The sequence below is a fragment of the Pleuronectes platessa genome, chromosome 12, assembly GCF_947347685.1.
Source record: "Pleuronectes platessa chromosome 12, fPlePla1.1, whole genome shotgun sequence".
Taxonomy (NCBI): domain Eukaryota; kingdom Metazoa; phylum Chordata; class Actinopteri; order Pleuronectiformes; family Pleuronectidae; genus Pleuronectes; species Pleuronectes platessa.
The window spans coordinates 10,766,277-10,786,016 of NC_070637.1; positions in this window are offsets into that span (position 1 = coordinate 10,766,277).

Sequence of the window (19,740 nt, forward strand, 5' to 3'; positions counted from 1 at the left end):
CTCTGCTCGTCGGACTGTTTGGCAGTGTTGTGATGTGTTGGAAAATAATAAACCATGGCCTGCAGTCACATTGATAATCGTAAGTCATGGCAAACCACAAACCAAAACATAACTGAATTATATTTTCAGACAAGCATCGATTTATTCCCTCTCCCCTCCTCCAGGAGACCTTATCTCCCTGCGTCCTGCATTAGCAGCATACTCTGCTCGCCACAATTTATGCTATTATTTTACCCCATAAAGATTTATGTCACTTTAAAAAGGTGGGCAGAACCACTTAAGCGTTTACTCTCTTCTACGTTTGTGCCAACGGGTAACGTACTAAATCATCTCGGATAATAAAAATGAGCTTGCATCAAGGCCAGTAGCTGAGTCAAGGGCATTTTGTTAAATGCACGGTATGATAGACATCTTTCAACATGTAATGAAAGCCTTGGAGATAGAGCATTGGATTCCAGAGGCGTAAATATTCAACAGCCACACATTTCCAGCATGTTTTCTTTTTTTTTTCTTTTTCTTATTAGATACATTAACATTTTGATCTCGTGAAATTCAGATGAAATCTTTGAGTGGTACCGTTAACAACATGATGGTATCAGGAGTGCACACAACAGTGCCTCAGGGTGGCAGCCCGGGAAGTTTTATGCCTACTTGAGGAATGTCCCACATTCCAAATGGCTTGCACTGAAATTCTGCTTCCAACGATCAACCTCCAGTCTTATGTTAATACATAATACTGTGAGTGAAGCGGGTTGCGGACCAGACTGCTGAGGGACGTTCTTCCCCGCATCCCTATGGTGTCGGAGGGCAGCTGCGACCAGGTGTATCGCTGCGAGAAGGTAATCTGTGAAGTGGATCAGTGACTACCATGAGAAGATGAGAACCTCCGCCCACCCCCGACCCACAAACCACCCCGCGCCCCTGTGGTTAGTGATTTGTGTGGACCAATTACACAGGTCATTCAATGGGTCACAATCAAGGAAACACAGTTGGGAACCGCGGCACTGCAGAACGAGGAGTGTTATCAATGAGTAACTGAACAACATTTCACCATCACACTTTATAGCCATTTATGAGGGTGTCACACATCTCACCTGTATGTGTTTCCACCTGATAAGCAGTAAGGCCTTTTCTTTACTATTTTTGTCGAAACTGTTCAAGTCACTGAGGTCTAGCTGACTTTTTTTCCCCCTGAGGCTAGGGTTAGGGTCATCTTGTCTTTAGTTTGTATGCCTCAGAGACACAAAGACGTGACTTCTGCAGAGAGAGTCCCAAACATCCTACAGCATCTGGCTTGAAAGAGTTTAACAGGTGTAGTTGGAGGTTGTTTGGTTGGCTTGTACGCATTCACAGTCAAACAGGGACGTGTCTGTGTGCAACTTCCACCGTCTTAAATCCCCGCTGTCACTATTCAGACGTCACGTTTCCTGTGGTTGAACTTCAAGAAGAAAGGTACGGCTTCCTCCCCGCCCGCCTCAGTCGCTGAACTGATAGACATCTCAGGTTACAGGGCTCGCTGAAATGCTCTCTCTGTGTAATTAGGGTTAATTGGAGACGTTTTTAACCTTAGGGAGCATTTCTCTTTTTTTGCCTTGATGGCAAAAGCCCAAATAGAGATTTTAGATAGTTTGGGTTGAGGGGGGGTGGGTGAGACGCCCCCTTCTCCCGTGACCTCTTGACCTGCCCAGAGGTGATGCTTGTGTTGGGATGATGACTGGGGGGGGGGGGGGGGGGGGGGGGGAGCCGTCGTGGTACTGAAGTTCATTGAACAGCAACCATGAGATAAGTGAACCAATTGGATCGTTCTAATTGAGGGAACAATCACTTTGACATCATGCTTTTGGGTTTGATGGAAAGTGTTGGATGTTGCAGATAGTTTCAAAATCAAAATGTGTTTCATTCATTTTGTTCAAGTCAGATATTTACAGAAGCATTCCAAAATGTATATACATATTTAAAAGTATACACTTTAATAAAGACATCCCTTTCGCTGTGAAAGGAAACATGTTGCCTTTTCAGAAAACAGAGTATTTAGGCAAATAAAACGATGTCTCCTTTCTTTCTGCAGCTCTACTACTTGACTGCCATCTTCCATGCTAATCGTACAGCTAATAGGTATCCAAGCAGCGTGTTCTCTGTTGCCTCTAAGCATGGTCTATAGTTGTCATGGAGTACAGACAGGGTTCTCCTCTGAGGCCATGGTGCTAATCTCCTGCAGCCTTAATGTGATTATGGTAATGATCACACAAATGACCCCTGGGCTTTGGGGGATCCATGGTTCACACATTCTCACACACAGATTGCACAGGCACTCTGACTCCAACTGCCCACATGCAAGACCACCAGTCTGAGCCGGTCCTGGTGGCCTGCTCCTGTTCTTCTGTCCTCGTCGGGCTTGGAAGAGTGGAGAGAATGACCAAATAAATTCCAGCCGCCAACAAAAGAGCTGAACGGCCATGAGAGAGATGGATATCTTTTGTTGTCTGACACCCAATGCCGTATTCCAATCCAATTACCTCAGCCCTTTGCAACCCCTGCTTTCCCAGTGCATGGCATTGAAGCCTGCCTGAATTCAGACTCGGACCCCTAACAAGAATGTGGTGGATTAGTGAGCGCTCCCTTCCCCCCCTACCTTTACTAAAATCTGTGGCGCACTCTCTCCTAAAAAGATTTAGGAGTACCAGCCATCTATTCTAAATTCTAAGTCTGGTTCAGAACAGAATAATATCCCCCAGCATTCTTGTTTTGTGTTGCTTTAATAAGGACTTCATACAACATAACAGACTGTTAGGCACCGTGTGACAGAATACAGGTGGATTTACTCTCTGTGGAAGTGACGTGTACATCAGCTGCCACACCTCCTCAGAAATGTGTTAACACGTCAAGGCTATGGTGGCTACTTGACACCACAAGACTGTGACGGGTCATCTGGGGCTACGTGAGTATTCCTCTTCTTGTTTATGCTTAGAGACTGTTGGTTGTGCAGGCAAAGGGGAGCAAGTCTGCCTCCACTTCACAGAAATGTGGTTTGCTTATTGCTGCCCCATCTCCATGTTTGTCCATTACTGTGCAGAATGATGTGTCCGTAAAGTTAGAAAAAAAAAAACTGCCTTGGAGATAGTTTCTCTGTGCTCAACTTAAACCTTTCTAGTTGATCATGTAGACAATTTGATATTGATAATATTTAACTTACATGTGTGATGTTAAACCACTGGACTAAAATACCTAACTACCTACAGAAGTTACAGCTCGCTTGAACTCCACCAACAACAGCAGGTAACTGGTGCTTACATGAGCTGCTTTCAGGCATGCACTGAACTCCGAATAACTGAGGACTGGCTGTATGTGAGAACGCAAATTTCTTAGTCAGAGGCTCCAGACATTCTCCAGAGTTTCTCCTGCCAGCACCCTGGTAAAAACTCTGGATAATGTCCGAGTGAGCACATGTGAGAAAACAGCAGGAGGTCTGACCCGAGGATCTCTATTGTTCACATGTGAAACGCAATTTCCAGAGAAAGTCTGGACCCAACTGTGTAAACATTCTCTGGAGAGACCATGTCTGGAAAATGGGGTATTGATGCATCAATACAAATGATGTACTTTATACAACATACCAGTCACAGGGGATTCTTCTCGGCAAAACAACGTTTTATAACAATAAGTCAATTTAGCAGATAATATTTAAGTACTTTCCCCTATGAAGGATTTTAAAAACAAAATTTCTACGGAATACATCATTTTTTAAAATTCAATGTAAGAGTATCATTTACAATGCGGCCTTGCTACTTTAACTGGAGTGAAGCATCTGAGTACCTCTAGCAATTTGTCTCTTTCTATCACAAAGTGAATGAAAGAATGTAAACACAATCACTTCAGGTTTACAGTGGATGAGCACGGCCTTGTGCAGTTCAGCTATGTGGTGCTGTGGTGGCGCCATGACGATCAACAGCTAAATAGCCGTAAAGCCAGAGGGACGTGTAAGCACAAAGAAATATGGCGAGTTAATGAATTTACACAGCAAAGCTAGACTATCTGCGTGTGAGCGAAACCACTACAGAGCCAAAGAGGGAGGGTCTCTCTGTGCTTCAGTGTTCGGCCCATTTAAAAGCATCCCATTGTTTACATGGTGTGTTTATGGGAGCGGCTTTTACAGAAAGTGTTACAGATGGTATCGGCAATCGTCCCTCAGATAAATATTATTTTCCACTGTTAAAGGTGGCCACTTTGTTACTCTCAACAGTTATTCGAGAGCCTGTCCTGTGAGGTGATGGTATTTTGATGTCGGAGTGTGTATGTGGTAAGTACCTCCCTGCGGTTAGCGCCCAGGCAGTCCAGCTGTTGTGTGGAGGTTGAGTATAAATTGGATTACAGTGGGTTAGGTTGAAGGCATGGGTTTTGATTTTCATTGGTTCAAACTGTGCCTAATTGCTGTGGTGATGCTGTGGGTGACTCATTTATGTCATGTTTATTCTAGTTGTCTTCCTTACATGTTTTATCCGCCTAAAGTGATGCTGCGTATGTCGGCCACACGGACGAGCTACAGGCATTCTGTGACTTTTCACGTCAATCGGAGCAGGCGCACATGTGTCAGGTTAAGAAGCTGAGGAAGGATCATCAGTCTGTGTGTGTGGGTGTCCTCGCACATCTTTAATGGCCGGGGGGTGGGGAGGGGGGTGTATGAACCTCTGAGGAGAGGTGGAGGCCAGAGGGCTGCAGTCAGTGAAACAAATCAGATTATCCCTGCTTAAGGCTAGTGGCCTACTACTCACCAGCATAGCATTTCCACCTGGTTAACAACACCGGGTCTCTGCCGCCGACCCCTTGCAATCATGTGATTAAGTGATTTGTGCGTGAGTGCGTAATGTGTCATAGCTGTGGAGAGTCAAATCTGCGTTTGATTAGATTGGTCCCTGCGGTGAGAAAGGCAACCTGAGAAGGAAAAAAACGGAATGCAGAAGGAATGTTTACAGCTTAAATCATTGATCAACGACACAATGTCTCAGGTGGGAGGGTGCAAGCTATTCAGGCAGGAAGATTAGATCCTCTGCCCCTCACACCGTCCGAGGTGGTCTCCCAAAGTGAGGAGGGCCTGTGTGTTTGCGTGATGGCCTCAAGATCAGTGGAATAGAACAGTGCTCTCTTCAAACAGGATATTGGCCCTCGCTTGAGGTGAGTGCGGCTAATTACCTGAACTTCCTATCTGGAGGAGGTGACGCTGATAAAACTCTTCCTCTCCTTTTGTTTGTCGATCCCATGAAACCCGGGATCAGGGTACAGACAGCGAGACGGTTATTCTGCTAATGGCAAACTCTCAGAGAGAAACTACCTGCAGACTTGTCGAGAGGAACTAGAACGAGTCCATAGGAAGACGTGCATTGCCAGCCTTGAAAGAAAATATTGATGCTGGCAAAGTCCCGACGTCCCTCGCACCATGACATAACAGTTTTTCCATGACATGTTTGATGATTGCTTCCAAATGGGCCTGTCAGTTCTAATATAGGCGACCCTGGCATTTCACTTTCCTCTAAAGTAAACACAATCCACCGGCTCTCCCACACATACAGAATGTATGATCACACACCAGCGCTAGGTCCTGAGATAGACCAGGCCTTCGGGGGGTTGATGTATGTTTTCATGTTCAATCGTCTCACTCTCAAATTAAGCAGTTTGAATTGATGTTGTTTTTATAGGTCTGCAGGTTGAAAGCCACAATGTTATTTCAGGAAACTGGATGTCCACAATATAACATGGAAAACTAGTATTTGGAGGTAGGAAGTGTAAAAAAAAAAAAACACTTTGAGACTTAAATTCGATAGACGAAACATGTCAGAATGTTTACCTTACACTTTTCCTCACAGTAAAAAATTAAAATCCACTCCAAGTGTGCATAGTTAATTTGATATCACAATAAACTGATTTCTTGTCATATTCGGTGCCGGGCTCGGACCCAATGCCAACATTTAGTGAGTCAACATACCGACAATTAGATTATACAGTGTCAACTAACAAGGGAAGGACGAGAGTCAGTTTGTTTGTGGACGTGTGTGTGACTGCGCTGCAGGAGAAGTGGAGCAGTCACACAGAGCATGGAAACATGTGGGAACAGACCGCTCACAGGACACATGGCCAAGCTGAATATTGGAAGGGTCCACCTCACTGGAGCATGTCAACTACCTGTTAATGTTAAACTAATGAGCCCACTTGTGAATGGGCTGCTTTTTTTAAAAGATCTTACACACTGTGTAAATCAATTTTTTTTTTTTTATTTCCTTTTATTCTGCGTGTGGAGAATTGAGTCATTAAACACACTCGCAGCTGAATAATACGCAGCCTCGGCCAAGCTCTAGAAGCCGCAGCACGAACATGTGACTGTTTTTTACTTTTTAAACTTGAGCTGCCAGACTTTAACTTTATATGTTCTTCCCATGTCCTGATGCATTCTGGACAAATTACATCTTTTTCCAGACAAACAAAAAAGAAAATGTCACGCTTCTGTTCGGCCTGTCTCAGCACTGACACATGATCAATGGTAAACCCCAGTATGGTTAAATTTCACTATGCTTTAATAGGCAACAGGAGCGTTTTATTGCCATCTCTTTTTTTCCTTGGCCATGACTCTCGATATGCTGTGTGAAGTCGTCATAAAACTGTCAGTGGGAGCAATATTTTCCACACAGCATAATGACAAATAGCTTGTAGGCAATGCATGTGAATGGGTGTCATACAGACAACATACTGTGTAATACTTTTTCTAATGATCAGTTATGCCCGTTGGATTGAACTCTGAATGCTGCTTGTTTTGTGGGTTTATGAGAAAATAACTATCGGGTTAGACAATATGGAGCATTACATTGCTGCAGTGTTCTCGCCGCTGCTTTCTTATTGGCTGAGCTGAACTTTAACGGAGTCAAAGGTTTCAGTAATTTAATGATACACGCGTTCAGTCCAAAAGGCATGTCCTTAAAGTAGTGATTAGAGGTTAAAAGAACTGGATACACAGCAGATACTGGGCAAAAACAATCTGCACGAAAACATCCCCACATTCTGCCATCTTGTTACCTGTTCAACTTTTCTTCATCCAAAAGAAATCCTCCATTTTGTCTTCAACTGATCACGCGATTTGGTTTCCTTTGGCACATAGAGGAGGGGAAACTCTGCATCCAAGAAAACAAGAAAAGTGAGAAATGGGAATATCCAGGCTCATAATTTCCTCCTTCCTGTACCTCAGGGCATTCCAGTGGTTGAAGTGGGAAGAAGTAGATACTAAAAGAGAGAGAGATTTGGCTCTTATGGTACACAGGTACAAAAAAAGACAAAAGTGAAGAGCTGCATGTTTTAACAGTATCCTGCTCTCTATAGAATTAAGATAACATGTTATTATTTATTTATCTATAGCCCGGTCAGGCTAAGCATCCAGTCAGCTTTGAGTGTGAGAACAAGTCTTGCCTTCTGAACTGAGGTCAGAAAGAGGATACCTCTGCATGGTTGGCAGACTCGCGGCCCTTTGAAGAGGTGTCGGTTTGCAACAACCTGGCATCTCTGCCCGGTTCTGTCCTCTCGTGGTTACTCCGCATTAAATGATGCAAAACACCAAAGCAAAGTGTTCCTTTTAGCACAGAGACACAGAGAAAAAAAATTTCATTAAACCGTTGATGATTAAAGATAATGATCGGCATAACGTGACAAGGCCGCACAGGTGCACGGAGCGGCGTCACAAACCATTAAAAAAATTATTCAAATATGACTGTGGAACGGGCTTGGCTGCTTTGCTGCTTTACACTGATGAGACGTATTGCTCTTTTAATGTATTGCATATGTCTTCATGCAGCAGATTGTGTTGCTTGGTTGAGTGTGCGACAATGAAACTGCGCCTCGCTGCGTGCGTGCTGTCTGGGGGCTGGCCATAGACTGGCAGAGGCAGACAGTGTTTTGACATGAAGGTGCCTGTCTGTCACTGGCCGAGTCGCCTCGTGCTGAAAGAGAGCGGACCGCTGGCAAGTCTCACAGGATCCGTGAATCAAGGTCGGGCGCAGGCAGAAGGGGCCCAGTGTTTTCTTAATTCACTGACAGACACAGCTAACTCTGTTTACGACGATGGCTAAACAAAAACAGCCTGGAACCCATAGACTCCAAACCTCGCTTTAATTATTTTCAGTCGATAATGCTCCTCACTCTGACCTAATCAAAAACCCTGAATGCGTTTTTGATGTGGTGTGCAGATGCCTGAATGTCTCATCTCCCTCGGTGCTTTATGCTTTATGTAAATCTCGGAGGAGGAGAAAAAAAAAGAAAAAAAGAGAGATCTTTTGTGTCAGCACATCTGACATTCCTTTGTGCTAAGTTAAAGGCTTGTCTTGTGAGATCATGCTTCACTGCTATTGTGGATGTGTGGTTTGTGCACGTTCTTTACGAGGGGCTTGCGAGTGACATGATGTTAGTTCTTAGGGGTTGAAAGTGAGAGGTTGTGCTCATTAACAGAGAATGGGACCCAGTCCGTCCCATACTTACACTTACTCTTCACAATAATGTCTGCTATGCAAAGAAAAAAACATGGACATGGTTAGAAGACGCTCCCAGCAAGTTTCCATGCCAACTCGTAAAAAAACGCTAGAAACTTCATATTAATTCTGGCTCAATTAATACAGAGTGCATTCACGTTAACCAGCAATCATTACGCTTCAGTGATCTAAAGGCCATTGTCACAAAGGCACTTGAAGAAGTCTTTTGTGTAGCAGAAGAATGGCAAAGTGACCCCCGGCGGAGCGAAGCAAAGCCAGGGAGACGTTTCTTCAGCCCCACCGCCCGCTCCTCTCAGCAGCCCGGAGTAACATTTCAGGGTCCGAGTGGCCATGAGTGTTGCTGAGTGATGGGCAGGGAGAGGAGACCCTAAACCCAATAGCTTTGATGATTGAAACAAAACACAGAGTCCCCCCCGGACCGCAGCCTGCAGGCCTGTGACTAAGCAGGCCGTCATGCTCGCATGAGAGTCGCAGCTCCCGAAGTCCGAGTGTATGTGTGCCTTTTCTTACTGTATGTGTTTAGTCTAGTTGTGTGTACACCAACAACTCACCCCCCAAAAAGCTACAAACTAAAATTTTGCTAATGCAGTCGACTATCATCATTCATCACTTGCTGCAGTTGCTTCATGGTGGCAAGGAGAGGACCAGGCAGTGATTTTGTGAGGCTCAGGGTGAATCTGCTGAGGGGAAACATTCTTTGACCCTGAACTAGAAAATGCAATTTTTGCTTTAATCGGCTCCATCATCCCCATTCAGTCCCGGTCAACTTTACAATCTAAAGAGTGTGGTGCTCTTACACCAACAGAAGCAAAGGTGAGGGAGCATAAAGCACCGAGCTATTACACTAGTGACTGCATGGGTCTGGCGCTATGTATTTCATGTGCTGTTAAATTTAGACTATAGTTAAAAAGATCAGTCAGTCATGCCTCAAATCAGGGTTGAATTTTTTTCTATTTAACAAAGATCATAATCTTTTCTCTGACCTTAACCAAGTGCTTAAACCTAATCATTAACATGTTAATGGAACCAAGTAGAGCGCATACCTCCTCCAAGGCCCAACAGTCCCCTTAAATTCAATCAAGCTGCACCGAAGTTCACACACTCGCAGTAATCAGTTCCCTAAATGTGAATTATTATTATCATGAAAAATGCCAATATTTTGCAAGGTTAAAAATAGTGTGGGGGGGGGGGGGGGGGGAGACCCACCCTCTAATCTGGATCCACACCAGATTTTCTTGGGTTCTTCCCTGACCAATACTCCATCTTCCTTCCAAGTTTCATGGACCACCGTAAGGGAGTTTTCTGTCATTTTGCTTACAAATAAACACACAAAACAACAGACAAACAGACAGGGGTTAAAACATAATCTTCTTGTTGGAGGTAATTAGGGAGAAGTTACGTAACACATTTGGAAAACTTACTGTGAACATTTCACTACAAAGATACGGAATAATAGGTGCCTAGCCTACTGCACGACAAAATTTGTCAGCGTAAATAATTTCATGGAAGTGGAAAAATAAAGCATCAGAAAGAAACTCTCATGCTTTTCAATGCTCTTTTAATCATTTTACTGCAACTCCCTCTGAATTCAACTGTATAGTTGGTGCATTCTTTTGGCCAGTGAAATATTTGTTTATGAAACACATGAATGTGAATGATGCTTTCAATATTTTGAGGCATTAACCATGTCCTGTGGGTGTGTTTCCTCAAGGTGTGGCGACCGGCAGTCTGGTCAGCCGGTTGTGGCTATCGAGGCTTGTGGCCACAACGTTGGGAAATCATAAACCAATAATAAAATCAAGTAACAAGAATAAAGCAGAGAATGTCTCATGCTGCTGGATGTTGATTCAAAGTTGACAGCAAGTTTCAAGATAACTGTGTTGGGCTGACTCGCAGTGAGAAGTTCAATATTTTTATCTTTAGCAGTCTCAAAAAGATCAGTATGACTCCTTTAGAGAAAAACACTTGTGTACTACCAGTGTTTACAATTTTTGGTAATTTAAGGTAACAAAACATAAAACATAGCAACCACCTTTTATGTTTTGCTGTTCCCATGCTCACGTGTAGAAGGACTTCCCAGACACTCCTTGTGAAGTCTGCCTGTGTCGCTCAAAATAGTTGCGATCATTAAAAAATGATTTACTTGACTGTTTTATGATCTGCTATACTACGTGATCTATCTCTAGCTTTTTGTTGGAACCCGACTTGATTAAGATGAGTATAAGTAATTGTCCTTGTTGCCTATTTTAAGATTAGGGCGAAGGTTGACTGTTAAAAATGATTGGTTGAAAATGTTCTGGAAATGGTTGGCAGGTACGTTGAATAAACATTGTTATCTTGATTAACAAACCTCTGACCTCAAAAGGTTTCATCAATTATAATGTTCCTTTCTTCAAATTGTAGCTATCTAATAAGGCTGAAGTCTTTATGCAGTGTTATTAAATGGCACATGCTCTACATCAAAGTCTCAACAAATGCAAATCTCTGTGGTGGCTTAAAGAGAAAATAATTCTCCGGAACTTTCGACTCCGCTGCATGCCTCACGTCTCCAGGATGTGTGAGAGACGGTAAACACTGAATGGCAAAACATGTTCCAGTTTTGTGGGATGTGTCTAAATCTGCTGTTGCTCAGTCAAACAGCAGACTCCTTCTCGTTTTATTACCCTTCAGAAACGTACTCGAGAGTATTATGGGTGTAATACTGGGAAAAAGGGAGGGAGTGCACAGACAGCTGAACAAAGGCAATGCAAACAGCTGTGCCAGTGCAAACAAGCGGCAGATTATTTGCGAGTGAAAAGTTAGGCAGGCCACGCTAACATAATACTGCAATCAAATCGTAGCGGCCATAAAGTGCTCTTCAGCTGTGGCTGCATGAAAACCCGTCAGAGATTAGAAGCATTTGTCCAGTTTTTAATGAAATGTCAGCAGTTCACGTCCAGAGAATAGACAGAAATGGGACAAAGCTATGCAGAAAACTGTAAAAGATGAAAAAAACTCATGTAAATGTCATAGAAAACCGGCTTTTTTCAGGGATTAAGAAATTGGTAAACTTACACCATTCTGTGCCCACACTTTTGTCGATTTAAAGAACACTTCTGATGCAATATTAGGACAATACTGTACTACAGGAGGTAGTACAGTACATTACTCCTCTGTCAGAACAGTGAGAAATAGACACATAACAGAGTAAGACAGGCTGGCTGGACAGAGATTCCTTCTACAGCAACACATTGACCCCAAACATTCTGCAAACTAAAACCTCCTGGCGCCTGTTTGAGGTAAACTGGACAAAAGGTGAAAGCAAAGATACTTGCAAGTGCAACTTTTCTTTAAAATTTCTGCAAACTTGCTCACCAATATTTGATTTCCATATCAGAATTCAATTGATTCCTTGTTTTTTCTATAAATCCTTATCCTTATCAGTCTTTTCTATGCTTTATTTAACAAATTTGAAGACACTGGATTATGCAAATTAAAAAAATTGCTTGAAACTTTTGACCATTAGTGTCGATTTTGTGTCTCCTTATTCTCTCTTTCCTTCACGGCTGTATTGATTTGAGATTGGTCATTTTACGAGACCATAACTTTCCCACTTTGCCGAACGACAATGTCTTTTGCCTCGCGTCTGCCCGGACGCACACAGAGGTCGCTGCACAGACTCGATGGTTTCTCACTTGAGGTGGCTGGCTGCAGTAGGAGGATCAGTGTTGATACAGCTGATCTCTGTTATTTCCAAGTGAAATATATGGCCCTGTTTGTTTTCAGAGATAGACCCAATGCTTTGCTTCAAGTTCATATTTATCTATCGAGGGAAATATGTCAGCCCAGATCCAGGTTGCACTTTTTCACAGCCTCTTCTCCTCGTTCTCCTCCTGAAGAAGTGTTTGCATGCATGTTTCTTTACTACATCGGAAAGTGTCACGTGTCCTAATGGAGGGGATCATCTTCAAACTTGTCACCTCGTCTTTAATCTAAAACCGAGCAGACGCACCTCAATTACACACTATTATCCTCCTTTGAGCTGCACCTGATGAGAGGTGGTGGATTTAATGAGGCAGCAATAATGACAGATATGAGCATTGCTGGCCACGGTGTTCTGAGCTCTATAGAACCGACACTACCTCAACACCCCGGAGGCGTTGATAGAGTGCCAGCATCAGTGGAGAGCTGTAATTTTAGAGTTGCGTGCAAAAGACAATACGTTGCGGAGCTATTGAACACCCATGTGATGGTTTTCCCCTCGAGAAGGTTTGATTGGTATCTATCGGGGGTGGGGGGGGGGGGGGGGCAATGAGTGAAGGCATTGTTCGATCCCCTTGGCAGGAGTCAAGGTAACGCTCTCTGTTGAACCACTCTCAGCAGACTAATGTTACAACCAGAGAAAACCCTGTTACATAGCACCGTGAGATGTGTGTAGATGCAGCAATTCTCAAAGTATTGTGGTATTGTTATTGCTTTAAGATTCTTCAGGACAAATTGCTCTTTGCGTGTGTCCTCTAGGACAATGTGGTCTGGACACATAAGACGCTATTCAGGTTAGGTTTTTGCATGTGGCTGAAGTAATGATATTACCTCAGTGGCACATGAGGCAATACTGTATTCCTCTACGTCTTTGGAGGGAGGGGGAAGTCCCCTCGTCTGTGTGCTGTTTGACTGGCCTGGTTGAGTAATGCAGCCTGGGATTAGGTGGAGCAGCCTCGCAGCAGAGAACCCTCCCTCACACTGATCTGTCTGGTCCCACACAAGTGAACGGCTGGATCAGAACCACAGCTGGTCTACGTCCTTCCACTGTGTCCAACCGTTCACACACCAGTGTGGAACCTTAAGTGTTTTTTATAAGTGGTTATGAATGAACAAATAATCAGGATTTCACAGAACATCATCAACCCTTGCTAAGTATATATTAGAAGACGTGCATTTGCCATCACATGTATGTTCACTGGATACATTTCATATATCATAATGGGCGTCATAAATGGGCGTCCACCAACCAGAGGGTCGGTGGTTCGATCCCCGGCTACTCCAGTCCACATTCTGAAGTGTCCTTGGGCAACATACTGAAGCCTAAACTGCTCCCATGGATGTGCCGACAGAGTACGAATGTTGCGTAATAGAAGAAAATACAGCATATAGAGGTGGCTGAGATTAAACAGGCATTATATTAATACAGACCATTTACCATTCTATTTATACAGTACCAGTGAGAATTTCCCATTCCTCATGACAAGAGAACAAATCAACTTAACGCTGATGCCAAAGTTAGATAGTCAGGAAATTTCATGGCAGCAGAGTTGACTTTAAGGGCCTGTGCCTCTGTGTTTCAGTGTAAACATTTCCAATTCCCCTGTTGGTCACAAACTGGCTCTTAAATGAGCAACTTTCCACCTGTTTTATGAGCCTTATATATTATAGAGTGTAAGAAAACATGGTTAAAAATACCTGTCAGCTTGTGGGGACAAGAAACCTACATGTTAGAGAGAAGTAAATTAGCAAAAACAAATATTTGGGAGATAAGTCCAGGTTATGTTGACAGAATGATTGAAGACTCATGTATCACTGTTTGTACAATGCACAAGAAAAAAAGAGCTGTATATAAGCACAAGGTAAACTAACAATAACAATAATTTGAAGAGCTGCAGGACCTCTGTGCACTTGCTGCAACTTGTGTAAGTGAACAGATTTCTTTGGCCACTGAAATATTTGTTTATCCAACACTGGGATGTGAATGATGTTTTCAATATTTTGAGGTACAAACCATGTCCTGTGGCTGCATTTCCTATAGGTGTGGTGACCAGCAGCCAGATGGGTTGCGGCTGCTGAGGTTAGTGGCCAGCGGGTTGGGAAATCATGAGCCAATAACACATGCAGAAAGCAGTGCATGGCAGAAAAAAAAGGAAAACCTCAACTTAAGTCAAGGTTGACAGCTTATCAAGATAAGTAGGATGTCGGAGTGGGGAGAAGCAGGGGAGGCGCTAATGATAATAAGGATAAGGATCTTGCTGACAGTAAAAAAAAAAAAACTTTCTTATATCTTACAACGCAATCTGACTTATCATTTTGTTTTGTGTCAATAAATATTACATTTGCATTTATTAAGTAATTTAAATCCCCAAAAAACAACGGCTCTGTTTGTGTTACTGTAGATTCCCTTGCATATTTTAGTGGACTGACTTTCCAGGAACACGGAATGTGCCCGAGATTCGCCATATCAAATCTAATATGACATGGAGCACTAATTTGGTTAAGATGAATTACAACGCTTGGTTGCATCAAAGCTTCGGAATATATCAGTGGCAGTAAAACAACTCGCTGGGTATCATGTCCACATTAAATCATTAGACAGATGTTGAGGGTGGCAGTTTAAAGGAACAGTTAAAAGATGATTAATGCTGGGACTTGACGGAATGAGAATTAATGAGCAATCCAATCATACACGTGGTTAAAACAAACGGCCTAAGACAGAAAACGGCCGGCACTTTGTGTTGAAAGACAGCAGCAAATATGTGACACCCCCCCTCCCATCGTCCCATTGAAATCTTGCAACATCTCAATGGGAAACGCTGTACTTTGAAAATGCACAATTGATTTTTAGAAGAAATGTCTTTGCCCAATTAAAATGGAAACAATGATCAGTCTGTGAGAAGTAGTGAGGGCGGGGGGAGGAAAAAATTGCAGAGCGTCTCGATAAAGGCCCCATGATTTGATTGTTTATACTGCACCACTGGGACTTGTCACATAATTTTTTACGAAGCATAGGTTGATCCTCCAGGAGGCATGAGCTACTCCTCTAACTCTGCACCAATCAGCTGCAAACAACTGTGTGGAAATTGGCTGTATGTTATCAAAAGATTACAATCTAAGCTGTGCGGTGTGTGCATGTAATTCATGCCATATCCTGTGAGGGCCTCGGGTTAAACAGGCAAAGTAAAGCTACATGAACAAGACTTCAATCACTGTGAGGCCCCCGTCAGGATACAGGGCAACGTTCCTGGCTGGCAGTCGATCTTCGAGTGACATTAGTTTAGATGGAAATGAAACAGCACTTATTGAGAAAACGTGTTGGGTACATTATGGGGGGGTTTCAGGTTTGCGAGGTGTTTTGATTAACAAATCACATTTTCATCTGAGATCTCGTTGTAGCACAGACGGAGGTGATGGATTGTGTGTGTGTGGCACACAGGTGGTGTGTGTGTGTGTGTGTGTGTGTGTGTGTGTGTGTGTGTGCGTGTGTGTGTGTGTGTGTGTGTTTCCTGTGGCGGCAGTGGCAGCCTCCCTGGGGTGTCTGCAGTTCAGTGTCCTTGGAAAAGCTCAGCTGGACTCCCACATTAAGGTCCGGGCTTTAGTCCCAGCATGCAGCAGTGTGGAGTGAAAGATTGAAACGCTGAGGGAAGTGTTTAACCTCTGCCACCCCTCCAATTAACCAACTTGTGTCCCATTTCCTAAAGGATTTTGTGAACATATTCATTGGAGAGGGGCCTTATTTAGGCAAGAAAGCGTGGGATGTCCCTGTCTAGTCCCAGTGTTGTACTGGATGCTTTGGTTTAGCTTGTTTTTAGTTCTTAGTATTTGGTTATACAAGAGAGGGGTCGGGCAAGGAGTTTAAAAGTTTAACTAACAGGATTGTCAAGTGCAAGACAATATAAGATGATAGTAAATGTATATATTTTTCTTGTTTTCAAGAGAGTATTTGAATATACTCTTTAAACAGCCTGTTGGCTTAATGCCTCTGGCTGTAGATGGCATCTGCTGCGTGGAGACACACTGTCTACGTCCATGTTGTGGTACGGACTGAACACTATATATACCCAGTGAAGGGATTATTCGGGCATGCACACATAAGCACTGCCTAAGTTCAAAATGTCTGTCCCTTCACGGTGTGAAATATCTATTATCTTCGTATATCACTTGCAGAGAGGAGGCCAGCAAGTTAGCATTCTCTCAGTAAGTGGAAGATATGTAGCCTCGCAATTAACATTATCAATGATTCACATAAGATATTAATCAACTCCGAGTTTGATGCTATTCCAGCAGTTGTTGAATGATTAAATAGATCCTACACACTCCTATAGATATAAGGGGGTCTATTATTAGCTCTCTCTGATTCCCTGTTTCAGATAAGGTGGTTAATGACCAAACTGAAGATCTTGATAGTGGGAGGAAGTGGAGATGTGTCGTCTATCAGTCTATGGTGCAACCCTCAAAGGGGATATTACATTGATCATATTACATCTTCAGTTGAAAGCAAAGTTATATTTTAATAAAATATAATATAATATAGCATAATATAATATAATGCTCTGCAAATTAAATATTTTGGTCACAACATGCACCTAAAATATAAATATTGATTTCTTGGTACTAATCTATTTTATTAATTTGTTTTAATCTGAAGTAACCCAAAACAACGAATGACAAATGCACTTTCTGCCCTAAAGATAAAGCTTCATCTTCAAGCTGATCCTTGTGCCGTCATTAACAGCAGTGATGAGGAAATGCAGTGGTGTTCAGGAATAATGATCCTTTTCTCACCAGGCTTTCAAACATCTTAAAGGCTCCCAAAGCTGCCAATCAGCACCTGATTAACACCAAAGGCCTATCCCCCTTTCCCTTCCCGGGCTTTCATCTGTTCAGTGACCAGCCCACTGAGTGAAATGGAGACTGTGGACTTGTCAAAACCGAGTCTGCGGACAGTCTGCATCTTGTTATTAGCACCTCAACAGGTTTTTACCAAAGCCAAGAAGGAATAAAACTTGGACGCGCTCAGTCGTCTGTGATTTCTCGCCCCTTTAGTCCTCAAGGCTTGCAGCGGCAAGGGAATTATCATTATGCTTCATCACAGCCCCGTTGTGGTTCTTTTGAAAAACGTTCAAACCAGCTCTTAAATTTGGTTATTTTCTTGGACCTTTCTACCTACTCTACATAATCGCTTTAAACTTGACTGTCAGAATAAGAGAAATTCAATCTAATCCCCCTTGACTGTTTCACTGACGACTGAAGAAAGTCACCTCAGGTTAACTAAAGGTCAGTGCTGAATGGAGGACTTAGATAGTGGGTCCTGACAGAGGGGCTGTCAAATGGTCCATCTGGTGAGCAGGTATCGGACTGCGTCACAGGTGAGCCACACATGGTATAAATGCATATATATGTCATATGTATGTCTAAATCTTTATTCATAAACTGCTGTTGGATGGCTGTGGGCCTTATATATTAACAGAGAGCTCATATTACTTAACTTGCTCTTTTATTTTCACATGAGCCAGAAATGATTTTAAATTGTACTAAAGTTTTGACTAACATAATTGTGCAGGAAGAAAACACATTTGCAGATCTGAATGCAACACATTATGGTACAAAATAGAACCAGAACTGCATTCAGAAAGTACATACGTCTGTCAGAACCCAACAGTCCCCTTATGAAACCAAAAATAAATTCACTAGATCAAGACTTTTATTATTCCCCTAAATATGCTGGATTATTTTTTTCATCAAGAACTATAAATTATTCCCTGGGAAATAATCAAAAATGTCCTTTCCCCACTGTTACGGAAACAAAAATCCTGGGTTCTTCCTTGGCCCATGTTCCATCCTTTCAAATTTTGTGAAAATTCAATTAAGTTGTTTTTGTGTATCCTTGCTTACAAACAAACCAAAAAAACAGACAGGGGTGAAAACATCAACTTGGAGGAATTTATAGAACTACATCCCAAAGTTTGTTTAGATGTTGAGTCAACCCTTTACGCATGTTTTTAAACATGGTTGTCAGGCCCTGATCTTTGTGGTGTTTATTCCATTTGACAAAACCCTTGAAAACACAAAAGGTACTTAATGTTTTTATTTGTAGATAGAAATTATTGATGTGAAATGTTCCATGAATCGCGAATGTAACTTTGGCTAAAGAGCAGCCACAGCAGTGACCAGTGACGATTAGGGGATAAGCCAACAACACCAGTAGCACAACAGAGCTGAGCTAAAAGTGATACCAGAAAAGAGGATTTTCATTTGCTCAGTATTAACTACAGGTTTTACTGTGCTGCTCCATACTCCTAAAGTGACATACAAGTCCGTGTTCTTTTTTTTTAAGTTGTCTCCATTGCGGTATTTCCGAACTTCATAAAAACCTCATCAAAGCGTGCGCAAGCACGAAGAACACAGAAAGTGTGTGATATTTCTGATGACAAGGCACTTTCTGTAGGTTTACCACATTCTGCTCTATTAGGAGCATGTTTATTTGAGTCCAGCTCCACAACACATGCATATAGTATTTTATTACTAAAGCATCGCCATAGGACTTTCAGAGGAGATTTGGGGTGTGCTGTCAGGAAAACACAACCACTTATTAAAGTCTAGACGGAACATAACACCATCTGAAGTCCTGGAGTAAGCGCTCACAGGCTCTCATGGAGAGAGCTGTCAGTGTCTGCTCAACCACGCTGGTTTTGTGCTGCTGTCTGCGCAGTGTTGGCAGAGATTTTGTGCAAACATCAGTGGATCGATGATAACGCATAGTGACAGAGCAAAAGGAAGCCGCTCCACAACGTGGACGATACAGTTATTGGACAACAAGAGCACAAACAAAACCTGGGCCATTGTTTTATCCACCAGTAATTTGTGGTGATACTCATACTGTAAATGACGTAGACATAAGTCTGGAAAACCTTCATCCTGCAAACATGGAAACATAAAACAGTTTTTCGTGAAGGTAACACAAGTTGACATGTGCTATTGACAACAGTTTTTTTTACTGATGGTTTCCTCCACAGTAGAGCCAAGACATTCCACAATATCCAAAGGTCTCCCACCTGTAGCACAGCGAAGATATTTGGGCTAGATTTACAAGCTCTGATACTGCATTCTGGCGTCTGGACCTGTATGTGAAGGAAAGTAGACCTGATGGAAGGGCTCAAGGGAGTAAGATACTTTTGGTTTTAAAACAATTTCCTGTCCCACCATCTCCCACAGGTAAGGACACAGGGCGCTATATCCTCCACACAACGGATTCTCTCATAAAGATGGATGGGGAAGTCTAAACAGATCATCCTAACATCGTTAGAATTAGTTAGGAGAGCAGGAACTTATTTTTGGAGTCTCAGCAGAGAGTGCAGTCATTTATTTGTAAGCTTCTTGCAACATAAACACTTAGGTGTCCTTTTAGGTGATGCTGACACATTCCAACCTTAACTTCACCTTGAGAAGAGCAGAAGAGATTACACCGCCAGTAAAG